The following is a 23478-nucleotide window of genomic DNA, read 5'->3' on the forward strand; positions in this document are numbered from 1 at the left end:
TAATTCAATAACAAGAACTGCTTGCGCGCAGATTTAATTATCAAACAATTCAAAGACAAGCATTTTATTAAATGAACGATACTAACTTTATTATCGCGGAACGACATCAATGTGTAAGCAAAATTAAATCGAGACTGTTTAATATAAAATATTTTACTTCAACCGATTAATCGCCCAATCCCCGAAGAAGATAAACTACGACAAAGATTTTTTTAAAGATTTAAAAATTATCTTTTTTTGCGAGAGCATTCATCAAAATCGCGGTATCGATCATAATCGCCGCTATTATCGGCACAAGTTCCTTATTCATATAACTGACAGAGAAACCCGTATTTGCAATGCTAACATTTGTGAGCGGGTGAATTCTCTGTCTATGTCTCTCGATTCGGTGTACTTATCACTGATTACCGTTCGACTTATTGTTAGAGAGATTAATGTAGGCCAGATTTCGAAGATAATAGTTTATTTTCGCAATACGCACGATTCGAACGAAACGAATACGAGAGAGCGTATATATGAGAGCATGTGTGAGAAAGCTGCCTCTGTGAAGGTAGATATATGCGATTTCCATAGGTAATCCTGCAGTTCTTGCCGCCTAATTACGTAGCAGCACGTGCTGACATTTCGCACGCACCAGAAGAAAACAATAAATATACTCGAGCACTTCTTATAATATTCGGTTGAAGCAGCACGTCGTTTTCGAAAATTCTCCTACATTACAGACAATTTACTTACACATAATTTTAAGAAAACTTGCGATATCTTGGCGACATTCTCGACATCATCGCTGTCGCCGCAATGCTCTCGAGTGACGCTTAACCGACAACTTGCAGTGGAAAAGTTCTTCGTGTTATGAACATTTTGAACCGCGAGGTCGAAAGGTTATTGCAGATTTCAGACGTGTTCTAACAACATCGCTACATGACATGAGTATCTACCGTTATGTAGCCATCCAGCCGAGATGAATTTCTATTCCCTCCGCTCGAAAGTTACGAAAGCAGTGACTCGACGGCTTGTCGGCTTACAGAAGAGCGGAGGATTATTGACCAAACCCCGCTGGTTCTCGGTAACACGAAGAGACGTACCTAATGCAAACACTGTTATTCAGCGATGATCAATGAGCACGAGCATTTTTCGCTTACCCGACAGACTTGTTCGATGATGAACTAACGAAAGAATCGAGTGTCGATCGGTATCACATCTCTAAACAATATTTTCATAATAAAGGTATAATTGGAGCGACAGTATTGATCGCGAGCGAAATAACAGATTATTGTTATTGTAAGAAAAGTTAAATTCGATAAGTTAAGTGTACAAAGTTACTATAAATAATATTTTATACTTTCTTCAGCTTTTTATTTTAAAAAATTCTCAACCACAACACGTATAAAATTTTGGTGCAAACATTAAACAAAAAATTATTTTAATTTAAAATTTTATAAAAGTCGAAAAAAATTTTTTTATATGAAACAATTACAAATTTTAATTATTTGTAACTCTTTTACTATTGAAGTCTTTCATTTATTTTAAACGTAATTCTGTAATATATATTTACGCACGATTTGCTGCCAAAGGCTAACCACGATATAAATAAATGTTAAAATAATACTAAACTTCACAAGTATAGATTAAACGGTAGGATGCAAATGGCGCGGTGGAATTCGCCGCATAGTCACCCGCACATTTTGCCATGGATGTGTAAGTGCGTCGTGCTGGCAACTGGTAAATAAACGATCGTACAAAGAAAGCAGGAATACATATAAATTTCCTGATTCTCTTTTCTAAATTGCGGTCGTTTATAAAGAGTCCATTTAACTACGTAAATAAGTCATCGTTGCAACCGCAAATATTTCATTATTTTTAAGAGATAATTATAAAAATGGAAATTATTACGATATGAAAAAATAATTCGATGAATATTGACATTATTTTTTGCTATTCAACGTTACACGATTTAAAGAAGTTAGTGAACTAGTCACTTAAAGAAGTAAGAGTTATTGAGATTTGTAAAAATAGATCATTTTTCTGTCGGTCGTATGGCATAGATTCTGCAGCACAAAAATCGAGTTCTGGGAGCTTTCCAATCGCAATGGCACAAGCCATTGAGCTGTGGTGCATCGCGGGTTTCTTTAGAACAATGGATATCCGTAGTGGTATACCGGTCGCGGCATACACAACGAAATGCACATTTCATTATTATTCCAACACGGAATCTCCGTTGGAGCTCCAAATTCAAAAAATATTATGCAATTAGGGGTATCTGTGTATAACGCACGGTGTTAAAATTATTATAAAATCTTGCTTCATCATCATTTACAATCTGTCATTAATAAAATTTGTCGAGCGCTTATGCGTACGACAATGTTTGTTTGATGTAATTAATTAACGAAGAATGCAGAATTATCGATTCGGTTATCTATTGTTATACTTGGTGTTAAAATTCCTAACATGGAATATGATTACAACAATATATGTTAAGTAAATATAATAAAATTCATTTATTCATTATAAAAGAAGATAGAAAAATATAAAATTTAAAAAAACAAAGGAATGACTGATATTGCTAATGGCGTATCTTTAGAGAGAGAAAAATTGTCGACGTTTGTACAATAATATTGAACATTCAAAGCCAGACGATTGATCGAACTGATTCCATTTAAATGGGAAGTAATCGAAGTCGAGCTATCGAAGCGCATATATATAGCGAATAATTCAGACGCTATAAGCAATGCGGATGTTGCATCTCTTATCGAGTAAACAAACCGAAGCAAACTGTAAAAGACAATGTTATTCTAATGTCACTCTTTCATTGTTCGCAAAGACGTACAAAAATGCACGTTTCCCAGTTGATTGATGAGTCTTAATCATCTTTCATCTTGTGAAAGTAACCAATAAAAGTCATCTAAATCTTTACTTTAACTTTGTCAAAGAGTTTGTAACTAAAAAAATATGTAATTTTTAATATACGTAATTATATACTGTGTGTAATATACGTAATATAAATATGTAGATATGTAACTCTAAAACACAAATATCCTTTGACAGAATTGTACAAAAAGCACAAAAGAAATTGACACTGCAGGTTTGAAATTTTACGCATGAAAATGTGTACGTACTTTTTTCCAGAAAATATGTCGAGTCATCTTTTTGTTACACATATAAATCGCTATATGGCGATTTTAAAATATTTATTTTAGAGCATACGATGCAAGCATTGCAGAGAGTATTTTGTTGCGAGCTCGGAATGTAGGTCGCCTGGCTAATTTTGCTCAAACGAAAACATTCAAAATTTATGTATCAAACTGGATAAAGCAGACTTAAGGGCCTTGATAGCATGATATCTAAAGCTGTACCACCATCAATAGATAAAAGGACGCTGAATACAAGTGCTCGAGCGGATATTTTTCCCATTTTCGTTAGCAGAAATGCAGGCTCGACTTTTATTCGACATTTTTTCGCGTTAACGCTTGCTTGGAGCGTTCAACCGATTGTGATAGAATAGCTCAACGCCATACCATGGATATTGATAACTTGTGTGATCGTATCATGGTAGAATGAAACCGATATTTGCTTTTAAACGGATGCAACAGTATTTATTCTGTCATTCGTATTACGCGGTAACGCATGTTAGGTACATATATGTATATCCAGCTTTTCGCTTTCCGCCACGGCAATCGAACTGTGATTTTCAATTCTTTGAATCCCAATTCAAATACAATCAGCGAACGCTTTAATCTCCAGATCGCAAGAGCCCCACCTTTTATCAGTAATAGTAAAATGTGAACAACCAAGCTTTCTTACGAAAAAGTGAGTAACGAGAACAATTCGTGCTGCGGAAAAGTAATCACAAAAGGGTCAAATAATTTCGCTCGTGTAACATTTGTTTCGCGGAATGAAGATTTTCAGAAGATAAAGCGCGGCCTGTTCCCATTTCATCGAGATTGCCAACGTAAGATGGTGTCGATGTCGCGCTCACGACAAATGTACAGCAAACATTGCATCGCCGTCAGACGCGGGGTGCACTTACTCATTGTCAGTCTCATCGGTCTCTCTCTCTCTTCGCACGTACACGTATGTATATATGCTATACGGGTATAACGATCTCCCACAGGGGGGCCATACGTGGTTGTGCCAAAAGTGCATTGACCCAGCGGTGTGCAATACTATTTCGCGCGCGCTTATATTTTGCTACGATGGCGAATATCGCTCTATAAAGCGCCGCTGAATGCGCCGCAGAGGTTCATTCGCAGCGGCATCGCGAAATGCTGACGTCGGGATAAAACGCCCTGTAACATATAACATCGAGTCTAACGAAACGCGTGGTCCGACACGCCTGTTATGTATAATCCGCGCCGGGCGGATCCAGAAGCTTTCTCATCCTAGATCGAATGCACGTTGCATCCTGCAGCACGCTTGGCGCCGGATACACCGACGCGGATTGACTCGAAGTAAGTAATATTTATTTTGCGCACGTTATAGACAAACTATGATTCGAAAAATGATTGTATATTGTTAATGAACTGTAGAGTGGCTAATTTAGATTATCGCTGTACGCGTAATAGTTTTCGGAATTAAATCAAGCGAAACGTACGAAATATGCAAGACGCTAAAGTAGAACTTTTGTAAAAATTTATTATTTATTTTACTTTTTTTTTAAAACATATAAAAATTGTTATAAAAACTTTTTAATACAAACAGTGCATACATCTCCATAATAATTGTTTGGAATTGCATATTTCGCATACATTTCACCATTTGCTTGTTTTGAAAAACTAGTTATATTTGTTTGCATATAAGAATATCTGATATGTATAAGTATATTTTTATGTTTGTAAAAAAAATTCGTATGAAATCCACTGTTATATAAATTGCGTATTTCATACAAAAAGAAATTGAAATTGCTATTGCAATACTATATGAATTTTCCGCCATTGATAAACGACGCAAAATTCAAGAGTAATGTAAACCCATGTGTTGTTAAAATACGTTCAACTACATGTTTATTATTTTGTATCAAAATAAAAGTCCAAAATTAATATCGCAAGGCAAAAGAAAATTTTTTCATATTTTGTCAGCCAATATTTGCATTTTGCAAAGCTTTGCATAAAATATGCATGTACATTATTAGTTGTTAAAATTACTTTCTTATACCATCAAGTGACACTTTGTTTAAGACAATGTAAAAGAGGAAAATGAAAAACGAAAAAACACTATTCGTCGTATATCACATATATAGATGGAATAATTTGAAGTTGGCCTTTACCCCTCGACCTCACAAAGTGGTTAAAGTTAGACCATTCTCTTGCAGTAATTACTTCCCCTTACGGGATTAATGGAATTGTGTACATAGACTGCGTAATTACTTTGTCTTATATTACTAAGCAGAAAGATAGTACGTGAATGTGGTGTGGATATTATCGAATTATTAAATCACAAGCATTTTGAAATCATAAAATCTTTTAGCGTAACAACTCACAATTATGACGGCGTAATCTATGACAAAAAATTAGGTTTCCGGATTAACTTATTTACAATATTCTGATCATATAAATAAATATTCATTTCTATCTGACTTTAAAATACAAGACTCGTAAAAATAAAAAAAAGTTAAATTCTGTTTATTTTACAGATCAACAAGTTTCGTAAAATACCGTAATAGAAGAGAAGGAATTTACCGTAAGAACTTGAACAGCTTGTTTCGAAGGACTTTAAACGAAATTTGATCTTTCCTGTCGTGAACACAGAAATACTGAGAGTACGAGAATACGAGAACATTTCGATCTCTTGTCTCATGGCACAAGAGAGTCTCATTTAATGTTACCTCTTGCCAACTTTCGACGAAAACGAGTAGTACTTCTGTTGTAATGTACCATGCTCGCAATGCACGGTACGATACAATGTCTAATCGGATTATATTCGAACGTATGCTGCTGAATATAAGTTAAGATTAATTGAATTATGACTAAATCTGCGCGACGTCATAAAACAGATTCATTAAACGATGATCTCAACTGCAACGTGCATCGATCAAATTTTATCTCATTTATTTTCATAATAGTATCAATGTTTAAAAATACAAATAATTTGATTCTTTATCTACTTATACATGGTACTGTAGAAGCTATTCAATTTATTTATTTAATGAAAATATAAATTTTTAATTTGTTAAACGTGCCTTGTTATGTTTTTGTACAAAAATATTTAACACGAAGATGGCTTCTGCACTACTCAATTAATAGCAAAATGTTTTTGATGACTTGGTAGTAATTATCATTATTTTGATGTAGGAATCGCATTGCGAACGCTATTGTAAATAGAAAAAAAGAAAGAAAATTGCTGACTAGTACGATATATTATTCTTTCTTTGTATATAAGTTACTTTAAACGCTAATTGTATTCTCGTCAAAGTCCAAATCCTACATTAATAATTTATTTTGCATCGTACAACAGTTTAAAACGCCGTCTTGCTGTGATGATTTTCCGAAATCTGTAACGTCCAAGTTAATCGCGCTCCGCATTTGCCGAGCACGATTTGCATTTATATAAAAGTGTGCTTTTCCCGGAATTTACAATGTTGAACTTATCAAGCAAGCCTGTAAGAATACGACGACATCTGCCGAGTTGTCGTATTCTAGCTGTTGTATTAGCTGACAGAAAAACGCGGCGCCATGGAAACGACGCGGGCCAATGTTAAAAGGAAATGAGCACGTTTTCGTGAAACGGAAAATTTCAACTCGACGTAACCTGTACGCAGTTCGCCATGCAAGATTCGCGATGTCTGCGCAAACTCGTTTTCTTGCACTTTGGCACACCTTTCCGTTCGTGAATAGATCGTATATCACTGTATCACCGTTCCTTCGAACTTTATTCGGTCCCTTTTCGCGGTGCTACAATAGCGAGAATAAACTTGCACCAAGAAATTTTGCTGAGTAATTTCGTGCCAGTCGATTCGCGAGTATTTCAAGACAATTTTTGCATGAACGATTTGTAGATAGAGAAGAAAAGAATATGAAATATCAGTTTCGTCTTTTCCACGTAAATCATTTTGAAAACAAATGCAATGTATAAAACTATACATGTATTGCCGAAGCACAAGTGCGTACAAATTGTACTTTTAAAACAAAGTCAATATTTTTTTATTTGCTAGTAAACGAATAGCTGAACGCTTTATGGAGAACAAAAAAAAGACACGAGATTTTTTAATCTTCAATAATTTATAGTATTTTAGACTATTACGAGTTATGAAGCATCTCGTGAATGAAAACGCCTTATCTAGAAAACTATTTTATGGCGCGCAGGTGCATGCAACGATGCTGTAGCCTTTTACTCTCAATGAGTTTCGCTCGTTACACCGGCGATGTTATGCTAGCAACGCGAGATGATACGAAGCGGCTCGATTTTGTTATAACGAACGTACCGTTCTCATTTAATTTTGATTTCCAATCGATAAGAGAGAGAGAGCAATTTTTGCACAAGCGTCCTCCACTCGTTGAAATTAGTTCAATTAGTATTTTTCAACGATGTACTCTCGCATTATTTTATAATACAGCGTAAGTATCATCTACGTGACAAAAGCTCTATGTAATATTTTTAATTATATATCCGTTAAGAGAGTTAAAATTACAAAAGTGTGTAGTAACTGGTATTTCTTCTTGAAACAAAAGTAAGAATAAAGATGCGCCATATTATAAAAAAACACACTCACGTGAATCTAATAAAATATTATTTTCTTGAATAGTAATATAAAGAATCATGTTCTTATTTCAGTTCTGCAAGAAGTTTGAAATTAGTTTTCACATAACTGTGACAGACGACTTCCGCCATAGAGTGGAATAACTTTATTCTCCTAAAAGACTGAATACCAAATATTTTAGAAGAATAAGCGTTATTTCAATAATATGCAATTTTATATTGAATTCTATTTTTATCAGTTATGATTCTATATTAATATGTAATTAATATATCTTTTATTTCAAAAAATATTTCTGATCTTTACAGTTTTCTCGATACGTAAATAAATCTAGAATTGCTTTTTACTTATATCAAATTTAGTTTTTATTTAATTTCTTAGTTATAAAATATGTAATGTCGATCTTAGCAGCAGTGTAATGGTAAAAGCAATTTTGTGATGAAATTATCTATAAATAGCATTGGAGATTTTAATAATTTTATATCGTAAAAAGTCGAACGACTGATCGGATTATTGAATGAATTTATGGAATCCTCGTTTCAATGTGGATTACTACAGAATAATCAGATTAATATCTAATCCTACCTATAATTGTAATTTTCAAACATGTACGAGTATATCATTATAGAGCTATAATGAAGTTAATATGAACGTAATAACAGTTAACACATAAATTAAATGAAATTTTACAATTTCTGATTTGTGCATTTGTGAAAAAAAAAAAAGAAATCATTCAACGTGCGTAAAGCAATAAGCAAAAATAAAAAAGAAAACTAGTTGAAAAGAACGACCGCGGAACACGTAGAAAATAATTTGAATCGTGCTTTGTGATTTATGAGCCGTTGCAACAGTCGCAAGAAGTAATACCAGATTTACTATATAAAAGCAATATTTCTCGGAGATGTTGCGTTGCGTCTTGAAATCGAAGCAATGAATTTCCTTGAGAGTAGCGGTCAATATTTTGAAATATCGTCTTCGGTGACATTGTTTTTCTTGAACTTTCAAGCACATTTAAACGAACTTTACGTAGGATATTGCTACTGTCAATGCTGATTGTGGCTGAGATTGTTTTGTATTAAACTGGGAAACTCGAATATCACTTAAAGGAAAAGCAAACAGAGAGCAATTCTATTACGACAACGCACTAAGAATTATTTATCAAACACGATATTTTAAATGCGTATTTGTACGCTTGCAGTATTAATGCAACTATTGAATACATCTAGAGTTATCTATGATTATTAATTTGATCCTTATTAGATTACATTTGCATATTATATTTGTCTTCTTATACTGTGTGAATAATGTGAGATAAAAAAAAAATAAAAAAAGAAAGAAGTGATACTCGAAATTTGTCACTAAATTTGCGAGTGTCTACGACAATCCGGAATTGTGGCAATTTAAAGTACGAAGATCGAGGTGCGGATTACACGTTACAAGGAACGTTTCTCCAAAGAGAGAAATTTATTACGGTACGGCCATGTTCTGTCCGCAATGCTAAATCCGATCGATGAACGTGACGTTGAAAATTTAAAGCAGATCTGTTCCACTTAGCAGTTTTTATGCTTAATCTTCCTAACACAACGGTAACGGCTTTAGTCTCTCTCTCTCTGCTCTGTTTCGAAAATTCTCTCTCCCTTTCATCTTGTTTCGCACAGACTATCCTCAGATAAGCTGTCATTTGACAGAAGAAATATGCTAATACTAAGAATAATGCATTCATTTGTTTATCGTTATCATGTGTCACTTTAAATGCCTTTGTTCGATTTAATCTGTTATAATGAAACTAACAATGTAGATAATTATATCCGCTACAATTATTGAATGCGCCAAATAGAATGTCGCGAAAAATACACCGCATTTCCGTTTAAAGATTGATCGAAACAAGTTGGAACCAGCCCGTTTGTTATGAGAAATTGCTTTAACTTCTGTTCATACTATTCAAAAGATAAGAAAATCGATTTGCATTCCTTTGCAATTTTCTTTTCAAGAAGGATTTTTCAAGAAAAATGCAGAGTTAATTGCTTATTCAGTAAAAAATTGTCAAAACTGTCAAAAGCAAACAGATCTTTTTGAAAATGTCGAAATTATTTATTACGCAACCTAATATTTTTACTTGACTTTATCAACTTAATCGGCAATGCATTCAATTCTCTTAATGTGTCATTACTCGCGCGATATACTTTCAAATGAATAAATAACGCGAAACACGATAATTATCTATAATAATTGCAACCGTACACACTAATTAATATTCCACAATAATCGTCTGTTGTTCGCGTGTACATATGATGAAAAATGTTTGTTGCAAATGCCAACCGTCAAACCAAGAGAAACGGTCGTATCTCACGCCAAATTACATGCCATCCTATCTCTATAAATTCGGCACGTCGGTCGGCAGCGACTATTTTGCATTTTTATGCTGCTATACGGAAAGGGTTAATTTTACTTTTGTAATTAAAAGATATCTTGCAAATTATTCAAGATAAATTATTCTAGACTTATAGGAAGCAATCTCAACTGTCGATTAAAACTTATTTTTTGCTACTTTTCTATACGAAGATATTGACATTAATATCGATTTTATTTCATTCTAATTGTAAGCTGCAATCGACCGACGCTGCAATTATCTGTTCTGTATAGAGCAATGACCTACGGAACCGTGATCTATCTTATTATTACTGATCAGCTGATGTGTAGTATACATAGTTTTATTACATTTTAATACATATTAATACTAATAAATGTAAAATAAAAATGTTCACAACAAACAGATTTTTTTCTACTATGTAGACGTTTGCGTGGTTTGCGTGGTTTGAAACATGTCTTCCGCGTGAATCAAGAGACAGATGCAAATGATAAAATCTAATATTATTTAATTTTATTTAAGAGATGGAATATACGAAAGTAAGGTAAAAGCAAATTTGATTGATATCGTGCGGTCACTCGGTGACTCTGTCTCGTTACGATCGCGACACATTTTAGTCAAAGTTCAATATAATCGATACGTCATCTTGATACGCTTTTTTCTCGTTTATACATATTCCTCTCTGTATCTCAATTTTTTCGCTAACATGTCAGCAATAACATTATTAAACGATATTTCCAAAAATCAGAAAACTGAGTGCAACACAATAACATTGCTTAAATTAAATAGGACAGCACTATTCTGCACATATAAATATACACGCGCGCTCCAGATTTCAAAAACGTTACAATCGGTGAAAAATTGACATAGCGTCAAAAACGAATTTTCTGAAGCTCCTATTCTGCAGATGCTTATACATAATGCATGTACTCTTATCATGACATATATGCTTGTGCAAAATTTAAAAAACAATAAAAAATATAAAAGACTATATATATTTTATCTCACGATTACAAAATATATCATCTGTAAATGTTTTTATTTAGCTCGACAATTGAATTATTTAAAATCTATTAGAGGGAATAATAAATTTTATGAGTTACTGGTATTGTATAACAAAGCGCAAAAATATATAAATTTATTGAACGTAATGACAACGTAATACTTTTTTAATGTTTGTTCTTCAATTATATTTCAAAAGATATTTTATTTTGAATAATGCGCAAAATATTTGATAAACTATTTAATAGTAAAATAAGTGTTTGATAAATACTTTTTTGATACATAATCAAATGGGCTTTATTTAAAAGTTTACGAAAACAGTTAAGTTTTATTACTTACAGAAGCAATCAGAAAAATATTTTAATTTTGAAGTTAATCTACCAAAAGAAGACTCAACACAGTCAGATTCAATATTCTTAATGTAAAAAGTACAAACAGCACAAAAACAACGAAGGCGTGCCAATATTGAGATTAATTTTCCATAAAATTACTCGTCTTTGAAATTGGCTACAATGCATTCACTCGGCTCCCCTTTTCCTCGAATAACAAACCGGATTAAAGCCTTCGAAGGGATTATTACCACCCGATCGCAAACTAGTAGGATGTGGTTTTGCCAGAAAGTCGAACCGTTTCTTTTATGCTGTTCTGTTCGATACACCCAGATACATCCATAGTTTTAAGTTCGTTATTTAATAACGCAAAGTTTGCACACACAAATATTTTCCAATTTTTTTATAACATCTACACTACTTTTAAAGATAAATTAGTGTATGAAAAGTTGCTAATATTTCAAAAGTGTATAAATATCGATTAGAGAGAGATTTCCAAAGAGAATTTATTCTCTGATATAATGAATTTCCATCGATTATATATTATTTCCTTATTAAACTATTACAAAAAATGGATCTACAGAGAATAAAATTCTTTAAAAAAATCAGGATAATATTCTTCTTTTAAAAGCCTCAAGAGAGAAAGGCCTTCAATGTATACCTATGCGTAAAAGAGCTGATAATGAGATTATATCATAAGCCGCTCGTGGCCTCGGAAGAGCAAGTTAAACGATCTATCCAATTTTCTTTTTCTTTTAATTGGTGATAGAGCTAACTATGTTTTAATTAAAGTGACTAAAGCCGTAAGAGAGTCTACGTTCGGGGCGACGGACACGTTCACCATTGGCCTTGCGGTTTTCCGATATCGCATTCAGTCTCGTCAATTGAATCGCGTCGTGGGTTTTGTTTTAGTTACAAGCGGAGAACGTGCGGCGGGGAATCTTTCATGTCCACTCCTCTCACTCGAGAGCGAAATTGGATTGTAGCGAATACCACGTGGTTGGAAACCTTTGAAAGAATTCCACTTTGAACGATGTGACTTCGTTCATCTCCAAACCATGTGGACCATGTATGAAAGAATCGCTAGTAATCGATGCACATTATGTACTTGCAACTGTGTACAAAATCAAAAATTTTCGCACGACACGAAAGAATCATAACATATGATAAAAAATAAAACTCGCCGTAAACTAGAATTGACATTTATATTATATTGTATGTGCAACACACATTGTCAACAAAAAAGTGGATTAATGTTAAGGCTATATGCTTTATAATAATTTTTATGATAATGCATTTAAAATATGAATAAAATAATATGTTTCATGAGATATTATTTTTTGTTTCACTTCCTCAATATCAATATATAAATTGCGTTTCATATAAATTTCATAATATGTCCAAATATTATATAAATTTGACTATCTTTCCGTGTGATTTATTACTCATTAGTGTGTAAAAGCTTGTTACGTCCGCATTCTGAAATGATCAATATTTAAAAAACATAGAAATTGGACTTGCATAAAATAACGAAATGATAACGATTCTATGTAAAATTATTGAAACATTTTCTTAATATACGGCAACGGCTTAAAATTGGAATAACGTTTCTGGAGAAGCTATCTGGCAAATGTGTGTGAAATCGCAGTGCGTCACTATGACAGGAATGTGTTAGAAATGCTGACAATCTGCTAAATGTGGGTCACATATGTGTCACTTATGACAAGTATAATATCAATTCGCAACAAGCTGACATGTACGATATACTGCAACATATATGTTTTGCTAACAATTAATCTAATGAAAACTTGTAAATAGAAATCTATTCCAATTGTGCAAGTAAATAAAAATTGAAAAAAAAAAAAAACAGATTTAATCGCGTTCTCTCAATGAAATTTCTCACGTTTGCAATTACATTTAATCCTCGAAGATAATTTATTTCGTTGCGCGAGCTATTACCTGAGCTCGAACAGATAAAATTTCACGTTCAACATTAAAGAATAGTGAGGGCGAGTAATCAAGCGCTGATTCGATGCTTTATATTTGCCCGGGCAATGGATATTGCAATTTGCTTTTACGGTACGCGCGGAAAGACCAATACATTCATCGCATATCGACGTACATGCATGCGTTTATTTCACGGGAAATACGCATCGAGTTGGCGTTATGGATACACTCGTGGATTAAATTCTGAATACAGAATCGCGATAATTTACCACTAAATAGCGTTGCAATAAACATAACCAACATCAGTTAGGACAGCGTGAAATTCAAGAACTAGTATTAACAATATTTATATCGTACTATTAACGATAGTAATGAACGTCCTATTAACGATGCACGACATTATATCACGCATTGAATTCCTTTTCAACGGCCTCACAACGTGAGCAACCTCCATTAGAAGCTGCGGTACACCTTTGTTTTCTGAAATCCTTACGTATTCAGATGCACGATATATTTCAGAAAGGGAAACTGCGCAGGATTCTCCTGCTGAATAAGAAATTCCGCATTAATACAGAGATACACGACAAAATATGAGGCGCGAAAGCTACAGAAGACAGCAGTTAATACAGCGAATTTAATATATTGTCTGCGTAATTTACCAAGGCACTCGCGACATACGTATATTTTACACGGAATCCGCTCGTAAAACTAATGTCTTTTAATGTCTCTTACAAGAGTTTACGCAAGACAAATAGTATAACCCGCAAATATCTCTTTCCGCAAATCTATCATTGAAACAGAACAGAATATAATGGAATATTTGACAATGGACTTTCAATGACTATTTTTATTTCTTCCTCCTCCCCCTTTTTAATTTAATTTAATAAAACTATTTAATGTAACTGTCTTCACACATGCTAAAATTATTCTTCCTTTTTATTATCAGAATTCTCATGTTTATTTCAACACAGATATGAAGATGCAACAATATTACAAAGTAAACTAGAAATACTAAAATAAAGGAAGAAAATATTTTTTATTTAGAATGTGGCCAAAAAGTTTTCTTTGCCTCGGGTAAAATTTGTTTTTGCAATCGTATGTATCAACTGCTTGTACAAATCACACGGTTTCGTGCGTCACAAACGATGTGCTGAAATTAAATTTCAACAAAATAGAATCTGTTGAGCTGTGCGACGTTGACAGAAGTGGAAACTTCTCCAGAAGTACAAGCAGCAGGTAAAAACATGAAAGCTACAAATTCGACAAATTCTAAAACTCGGTCATACAAACGGAATTCAGAGACGAGAATGCAGTTCGATACACGGCGTCAAACATGGATTCACTTCCTCGGGACTATTTCGGAAATGAAAAGTTGTTTCGTTAACTTGCAAAGATGGGCAACGCATTTGAACACGCATTCAAAAATCGGAAAGGCATCTCTCGAGATAATGGAAAATAAAGTAGAAAGCACTCAATAGCTAATGGCAATTGCTATTATAGCAACCGTAATAGTACAGAAAGTGAACTTTCTGAAGTGTGAAGATCATAGTATCAAATGCCAACGAGGGGGAACAGTGAGAACGTCTCAAGTCGTTGCAATTCTCGCATCCATAATGCACATCATTTGCATAATTAGATGAGTTCTGGTGAGAGCATGATCTAACAGCATCTACATAATCGAATGACTTTTAGCAGATTCAGGATTGAGGTCACAATCTCCACTTATGACGATAATCTAGATCTACGTTATAATGCAAAGAGATGCACAAAGATTTTGTTCAGGTATTTCTCGCTTCTTTTATTTTGTAATTTATTTATCTTTAATTGGAAAATAAATAACGTAACAAACGTATTATTCTTTTAAAAAATAAAAAACAATTCCTTTTTTCAAAACAGTGTTTCTCTGTGTTTTCTTTACGTTTCAAAAACTGTATCCTATTGCAACTATTAATTTAATTACACTCAAATAAAATCGTATTTCGCTTATGGTTTGGCTATAAGAACGCGAAAACCAAGTGGTATCAGATAGGTGGAAGTTGCAACACTGAGAGGCTAACATTTACGTTAGCCTCGCAAGCTCGAAAGCACTAAAATGTCTACCTGATATGCTCGTCAGGAATATCTTCCTAAGTCGCGGCTGTAGACCTTAAAGCTGAATTTTCAAGCCCGGATGTGAATGCAGCTCACGCACCATCCGCTAACACGGTTAGATCTCATGGGAAAAAATAACGCAGTAAGCAAGTAGAAAAAGTCAATTTTATACCGACAATCAGTCAGACTATTCATTGCAGATGCGATAAATGCTTGCAACATAACAATTATTACTTATTTGTAAGTTTTTATTTGAATTAAGAGGTTTCTCGAGAAAATTTCGCAAATGCCAAATTTATTATGCATTATTATTTTGATTTCTTTTTAGAAAAATATTCTTTTAAAGACATATTAGATTTTAAGAAATAAAATCTACTTTTAACACACTAGATTTAATACTACTTGAATTATAATTGTAAATTGTTGTTAAAACAGTAATTTCATATCTCTTGAAGTAAAATTTTAACTTCTCTTTCATCTCGTAAGATGTAAGATGTAATTGCATTCAACAAAGTAACCATTAAGGCTAGTTTAAGCAGCTCAAAATGTCGCGTGGCGTACAATAGCTTGAAAAAGAGGCAAAATTAAATAAACGTTTTATCGCAATTTATATTATGTATATAATATCATTAAATGCATTAAGATAATCATATTATTAAAATAAAGTGAAATATAAAACCTATATCTATTATTTCATTTTTGAATCAAAATTGATTTAACAACTTGAATAATCCAATTTCTTCCAAAGATTTTATAAAAATATATTATGTTCAGAGAATAATAAAACCTCCCATAATTTTTTATAAAAAAATTTTATATAAAAATCATAAGATAAACAGTATTAAAATTTGTTGCAGATTATTATGCGGATTGTGATGCAAATTATTAAAAAAATTCCATCACTTTTGATTTTAGAACACATAAGTTGAAAATAAAATTGTTATCTGCCCCCAAGATAAATGATACTACTACATTCTTTTTCTCAACGAAATTTCGCTGCTACACCGCAGCTTGGTTTAAAGTTGCGTTCTCACCTGGAGAGTTTCCTTCGAAAACAATTCTTCAAACCATATTCGTAAACTTTCATTAAAAGTCGAAGCCCTATATATATACATATATATATATATATATATATACTCAACTATCTTCAAATCTTAATTAATTCCGAGGGCATACATTATATGGTCTAAGACTTTCTACCGGCAAAAGTTCTTCAAACTTCAGCATTACGAAGCAAGTTGTTTACGCGCACATTTTTCAGAATGGTCGGTTTTCTCTATACAACGGCACTTCGTAAACTTTCCAGAATGCGTATAGTTAGCAAAGAAGCAAGAAGAAGCTTGCTTTTCTCTCTCTTAAGGATACGCATCGTATTTCTCTCTGAAGTCCCTACAATGGCGTAGCTTGAAGATGCTAAAATTTTGTTCTAATGCTATAAATGATGCAGAAATGTCATCAAATCGTTCGATATACGTGAAGAGCTACTCGATACCAACAAGATCAAATAGATAAGACAAACACGCCAGCGAATTGCTGATTAAGAGATATTGTTAATTCATTAAGCGCTAATTTAAAAGTGACACGCCATGTGTCAGTCGTTTCATCGCATAAACGGCGATAAATTAAACAATTTTAACAGCCGTATATATTAGCAATGACTTTAAACAAAATTGGATGAATGCGTGTACAACGTGAATTTGATGTATCGCGCATTGAAGCGTATCATGCGAATATAGTATACTGTACATGTGTCACCAAAAACATGCATCGATACTGGTGAAACATTTCGACATTCGTAATATTCCGTAGAATCTGTAAATGCTAATTACAATGCGCTAAAATATCGATTGGCATAAACATTTCACACATTGTATTATCCGTATTATCTTGATAACAATTTGATTGATATTTTCGATATCCCACTGATGAAATGCATGCAAAATAGGGATTATCCATTTTGCAACATGATACAGTGAGTATAGACAATTAGATATTAATCTAATTAATTGTGCACTAAATATTAAAACACAAGGAAAAGAAAGGGCTAAAATAGCCACAGCAAAATCTAAATATTCAAATTAAATGTTTAAAAATTAATATTTACTAATTAAAAACCAAATTAAACAATTAAAAAGAAGACTTTTCCGTTTATTAAAACGAAGAAAAGAAAAGACTAAAAGAGCCCTTAATTAAATATAACCAAACGTTTTGGTCATGGATTTAGCTATCTTCAATGAATAACAATTAACTATCAAAATGTTTCGATATTTAATTGTTATTTATTGAAGATGGCCAAACCCTTGCCTAACACGTTTAACTATATTGTATTAAACATTTAATATGTACATTTAGATCCTGCTACAGCTCTTTTTAACATTTCCTTTTCCTTCTGTTTTAACAAACGGAAAAGCCTAATTTTTAATTTTTTAATTTTTTAATTTGGTTTTTAATAAGTAAATATTAATTTTCATAATTATTTTGCATTATGGTTTATATAGAAAGATTATACAAATTTATATTGCACCAATATTAATATATTAAAGTCTTTTGTAAAAAATTGAGATATGTTATTGTAATTTAACTTTTATTATAATGTATGAACTATAACCAATAGACAGAATGCTCTATGGAACATTATGTGTGCTTTAAAGTATACTAGTCATGAAAAATACAAATTATAAACACAAAATAAACCAATATTTGTGATTTAAAACTGAGTCATTAAATTTGTAATTTGTCACTGTGGCACATTTTATAGAAGTGATATTTTCAAAAGACTCTTAAAAGTGATATTTATAAAAGACGCTTTTTATTTGAAAAAAATATAATATACTGTCGTTAATGCAGAATTTATGTTACACGTTTATATCAAGCTCATAAATATTATTTTGCTATATGTTAAATGCTTAAAAATCGTATACTCTAGAAATTTGAATGATTTTACAAAGTAAATAATCATCGTATATAAAATACATAAAGACTATATTTTTGTACAATATCGTGTATTAGAGAGTTTATCTGCTTTGTTATATTTAACCCTTTCTTTTATAGAAAAGAACACCATATAAGCCACTGATCGGGTTTCTGAGAATCGGTTTTTCCCTTGGAGCTTTTAAGTCCGAGCTTAAAGGACTTTCAGTTGGAATATATATGTGTACATACCATTGTTTGAGATGCGTGCATTGGTGTGCGTTAAGCCTTCGCTTTAAAAATAGCAGAAAATTGATGTCCTCACACAGATCAATAATCGAACTTTTTAGTACAACAAACTTAGTTTTCACAGCACATAGTGGTCTTCTATGGACAATAAATTCTAGAAAATGATAAATTATAAGGTATAAAAAACAATATAAGAAGCATTTACGCAAACAAAAAATACAACATAAAAGAAAAATTTTATATTAAAAAATGAATTCAAAGTGGGAAAAATACATAAGAAGTGTAAAACTAACTCAGAATTGTTTTATACTAATGTTAACTGAAAAAATACATAAATCAGTATTCGAAATAATTTGCACATTTCACCGTGCTCCGATATTCATCACTGCTAGTACTGAATGCTATAGTGTATGTAACGTGAACTATAAATTTCAATATTAGCAGTGAATATCAGAACAGCCTCATTTGATTTTCAGTTAACGCCTACTTTTTTCTCCTTTCCAAGTAGGTTAAATGGTCATATCTGCCGACATTTTATCGTCATAATAATCTCGTTATGGCGCCATGTTGATTATTAAGACAACAAAATATCGCCAGATAATGATCGGTTACCGCACGCGTCGGCAGCTTCGGCCAACGTCGCTCTTTTGTTCCGCGTTAGCCTATGTATAGATTATTCGGAACATTTGCATAAATAATCAGTACCTGTTGTATCATATGACAGTCAGATTACGATGCTTCCGCGGCCGCTTCCTGCTCCGGCTTGCCGCCGCTCGTCGCCGCAGAGATATCACCAGAACGTAGACGCGGTTTACGCACAAGCTCGAAAACGCTTGCGCAGAGCCGCTCTGCGCAGACACATAGGCGGTTCTCAATTGCGTGAAGTGAACCTGTCTACATTTTGGCGGGATTTCTGCGGCGGTAAGCAGCGGCGAATGGTGGCAAGCATCGGTGACAGTAAGCATCATAACTGACTCTCAACTACAACATAATAGGTACTTTTACTAATTATTTATGTGCCCCGAACAATCTGTACATAGGCTAACGTCGAACAAAAGAGCGGTGCTGGTCTAAGCTACTACGGCATCCGCGGTTACTGTAGCAAGCGGTCATTATTTGACGATATTTTATTGTAATAACTAACATGACGTCATAATGAGCTATCACGACAAAGTGGCAGGTATAATCGCTTGCTTTGGCCTGCAAAGTAAGTACAATAAATTAGATCAAGCTATAATTATGGCATTTTATTAATTATAGTGGCATTTTTACTAATTATTTATGTGCTCCGAATAATCTGTACATAGGCTAAAGCCGGACAAAAAAGCGATGCTGGTCTAATTATAAGCTACTACGGCGTTCGCGGTAACCGTAGCAAGCGGTCATTATTTGACGATATTTTATTGCTGTAACAACCAAGTAAGTAGTCTTAATTACAATGCGCGACAAACAGGAACTTTTACATACACTAAATTTTTCCACATATACTTATACTTTCACATTTCTTTCACATTTCTTTCGTCATGTTGTCTTAAACAATTGTTAAAATACCACTATAGATTGATTGAAGCATATTAATTAATACATCTATTGAATTAATATTGCATAAGCATTTATATTTTGGCTTAAATAACTGCTTTAAGTAATTTTTTACTAATTTTTATTAATATCAAACATTGAAACTTTTTTATTTGATTATATTTTGTTATTACATTATCTTTTAAACTATATTTTGGCTTTAAATAACTAATTAATAATAATTCTGCATAAAAAGTAGATTTTAAAGTTTTAATATAATATATTGAATTATTATATTCCATATATTATCAAAACTGAAATATATTTTTTATGCAGAATTAAAGTTATTTAAAGTCGAAATATAATTTAAAACAATGCAATGAAATATAATTAAATAAAAAAAAGTTTCAATGTTTCAAAGTATCAATGAAATTATTAAAGAATTCTGAAAAAAACTGAGGTGTGTGGTATGAACATATGTTAATGTATCGCATCTACCTACGTGTTAATTATCATATTATCCATTATCTGCTATAGAAAATGTCATTGAAACTGCGAAGCGTTATTTAACAGCTGACTCTCTTTACGATCATTAATGCGATAGAATTGAGTTGATCACGCCAGAGATTTTAATTCTATTATATATTATTGGGCACATTAATTCCATTACTGGTGGACCATACTATTCTAAAACCGTAGTACATCATGACAGTGAAAAATAAATCGGGATGTTCACGTTTCATTACATTTTATTAATTGCTTAACTCGAATTTATCTCGAAACCATTAGTTCTATACTACTAACTTTTTTCAAAATACCAATATCTTGTCAATGAAATAACAAAACTTCAAATATTATTCAACTTATATATGAAAGTGCAACAAGCTTAAAGAAAATATCGTTAAATTAATAATATAAATTTTATTCTTAACCATACAAGCATAGAAATAAGTATTTGGAAATCGTATCAGATTCTATGCTGGAAAAGTATAAATAATAAATAAATTTCTTTCTTTTTCGGTTTTCCATCGGGGCTTTTCTAATTTTATCTTGCCTGCACATAGAAATATACATTAATAAAGCTTTTACGCGGCGCGGCCTTTCACAGAGCGTGTAAGCCAATTTATCCCGAAGTAGACCATAATGCCTCCCCTTTGAACAGCAATTTTACTATTAATTTCCATTATGGCACTAATAAACTTTTTTTCACAAAAGTACGTGCTGCCACTTAATTTCTGGCGGCACTTCGACCTGATACTCGCTAATACATACGCATTCTGCGCGACAACTACTTATTACGACACAATAATAGACTCCTATACGCTTCTACAAAAGTTCAATGATTAAAGACAAGAGAAAAGCCTCTGGCGTACTATCAAAGGGTGTATCGTACTCCTTTTATGGGAAAAAAAAGGTTACGTTGCAACACATAGCAGTAGAATATAAAGTTGCTCTGAAGTTACGTCCTTGACCATGTGTGAGAGTAATCAATAATAAAAGAGCAAGGAATAAACCGCTGAGGTTTTGTAGCGTACTGTGGGAAATTTATTAGGTGCTGTATGCAAAACATTTGGGATAATATATAAATAATAAATAGACAAATTGATAAATTAAAAAAAATCGATTAAAATATATAAAAACATTATTAAGACACATTACATTTTTTTTACTGTGCACAATTACAGAAAAAGAGTTCCAAATATCAATACTTTTTTCTTACAGTGTGATTAAACATAAGAACAAATTCAACAGAAGCGTTTCGTATTCATCGGGTATTTATCAACAAGAAGCGCGCTTTGGGCGTCTCATTAAATGCATACCGCTAGGGTAGGCGTCATAAATTTCGCGTTTCCAATATTTATATGCGCATCGTTTGTCTTGGCGCTAAATCTCCGTCTAGGTTAATTCCCGTCCAGCCATCTCTCGGCCTACTCTGTCTCCCGGTACCGACTCTATGCTAATGCAGGCTGCAATTTGTATAATTTCGAAATGGGTTAAGCACGCGTCGGAGCATCCGAGGTCGATAACTTTTTCTGCCTCCACGATAGAACGTCGTTATCTGCACGTGCTCTTCCGCAACGGCGCTCGCACCAAAGCGTAGTGCTTACTTTACATTTTAATGCCTCCGGAGTCACGTCGACATCTCGAAACGCTACTAATTTTATGTAGGTTTGACAGTAAACTTCCCGATTGCACTCGCCATCTGAATAACTACGGCCGAAAATAAAATTCTCCAGCAAACATGCATATTCGTAGTAATTCTTTCGGAAAAAATCAAAATACTCAATTTTGCACTTGGCTGTGATATGTAATCTTCTGTAATCGATTGAACGTTGAAATACGATGCCAATTCCATTTGAACGGCTTTGAATAGTTGGTTGCTTTAGTCATAAAACATAGCTTTAACGGCATTAATTGTGACTGCTGAAGCGTTAAGATGCTACGATAATCGATTTAGCTACATACCACTTGATTCGTAGTTATCGTTATTTCATTCAACACTTATGTAAAAGAGGAAACAAACGATAATTCCAAAATATTCTATATATAAATGATATCAGAAACAAACAGATTTAACGAAATTTTGCTGGCAAACTCACTACTTCAAAGAGAAAAAACGTTACGTTGTCCGTCATGGAAAAATACCCAAAATAAAGTAAAACAAAGTAAAAACTAAGAAAAAGAAACCTTCCGATCTTTATCCATTACATCTCATTGTAGAATGTGGAAAAATGAATTCGAGAGAAAAATATGCTACATTTCACCTGCCTGACTTGATACATGACATTGACAATGTTAATACAACAATTAAATGTAACGTAATTTTCATTAATTTCTTAAAATTTTTAATTTTTTAAAGAACAACGTAGCATAAAAAGTATTCACAAGATTTCAACTAAAATTGAGCGTTACTTTTCTTAGTTTAAAAAAACTTTTTATTAACAATTTAGAAAATAAAAGACGGTTTAAGATTGACGATCTTTTTCAACTCACTATCAAAATTATATTGACAATTATTTAGTTAATTTATTAGCAACAAGCTCATAAGACGACTAAGTGCACGTGCAATATTTCGCACTGTCGTACTCGTGTGGTTTCCTTCAAACAAGAAGTTTCGACTGACAAAAGCTAACTAAAACTGAAAGTACATCAAGCGCAATAATTATCATTGTTAATGCCCGTTTTTGAGCTTATAAAAATTTTATGAGTGCATGTAACATTTATACATGCTGAAATTTAACCGCAAATCCTATTAATTAATAATGTTAGGCGTGAAGCATGCTCCACAAACAACGTTCTCATCGCAATGTTTCAAACTACTTTTCAGACGCTTCAGGATACTCATTTATGTAAATATTAGCTCACTTACTAAA

General features: G+C 32.8%; 1 protein-coding gene and 1 long non-coding RNA gene across 11 annotated transcripts in view; one reads left to right on the forward strand and one right to left on the reverse strand.

The window, feature by feature from the left end:
• Positions 1–19393, reverse strand: part of LOC105669215 (uncharacterized) — a 71215-nt gene extending 51822 nt beyond the window's left edge. Inside the window, exons 1-2 of the long non-coding RNA XR_010889800.1 lie at positions 19292–19393; positions 18590–18740 (exon numbers count right to left, since the gene is read on the reverse strand). This is a non-coding gene — a long non-coding RNA (uncharacterized lncRNA). The remainder of the gene's footprint in view (positions 1–18589; positions 18741–19291) is intronic.
• Positions 1–23478, forward strand: part of nrm (neuromusculin) — a 140223-nt gene that overhangs the window by 56311 nt on the left and 60434 nt on the right. The window lies entirely within an intron of this gene.

The sequence above is a fragment of the Linepithema humile genome, chromosome 4 (genome assembly GCF_040581485.1).
Source record: "Linepithema humile isolate Giens D197 chromosome 4, Lhum_UNIL_v1.0, whole genome shotgun sequence".
NCBI lineage: Eukaryota > Metazoa > Arthropoda > Insecta > Hymenoptera > Formicidae > Linepithema > Linepithema humile.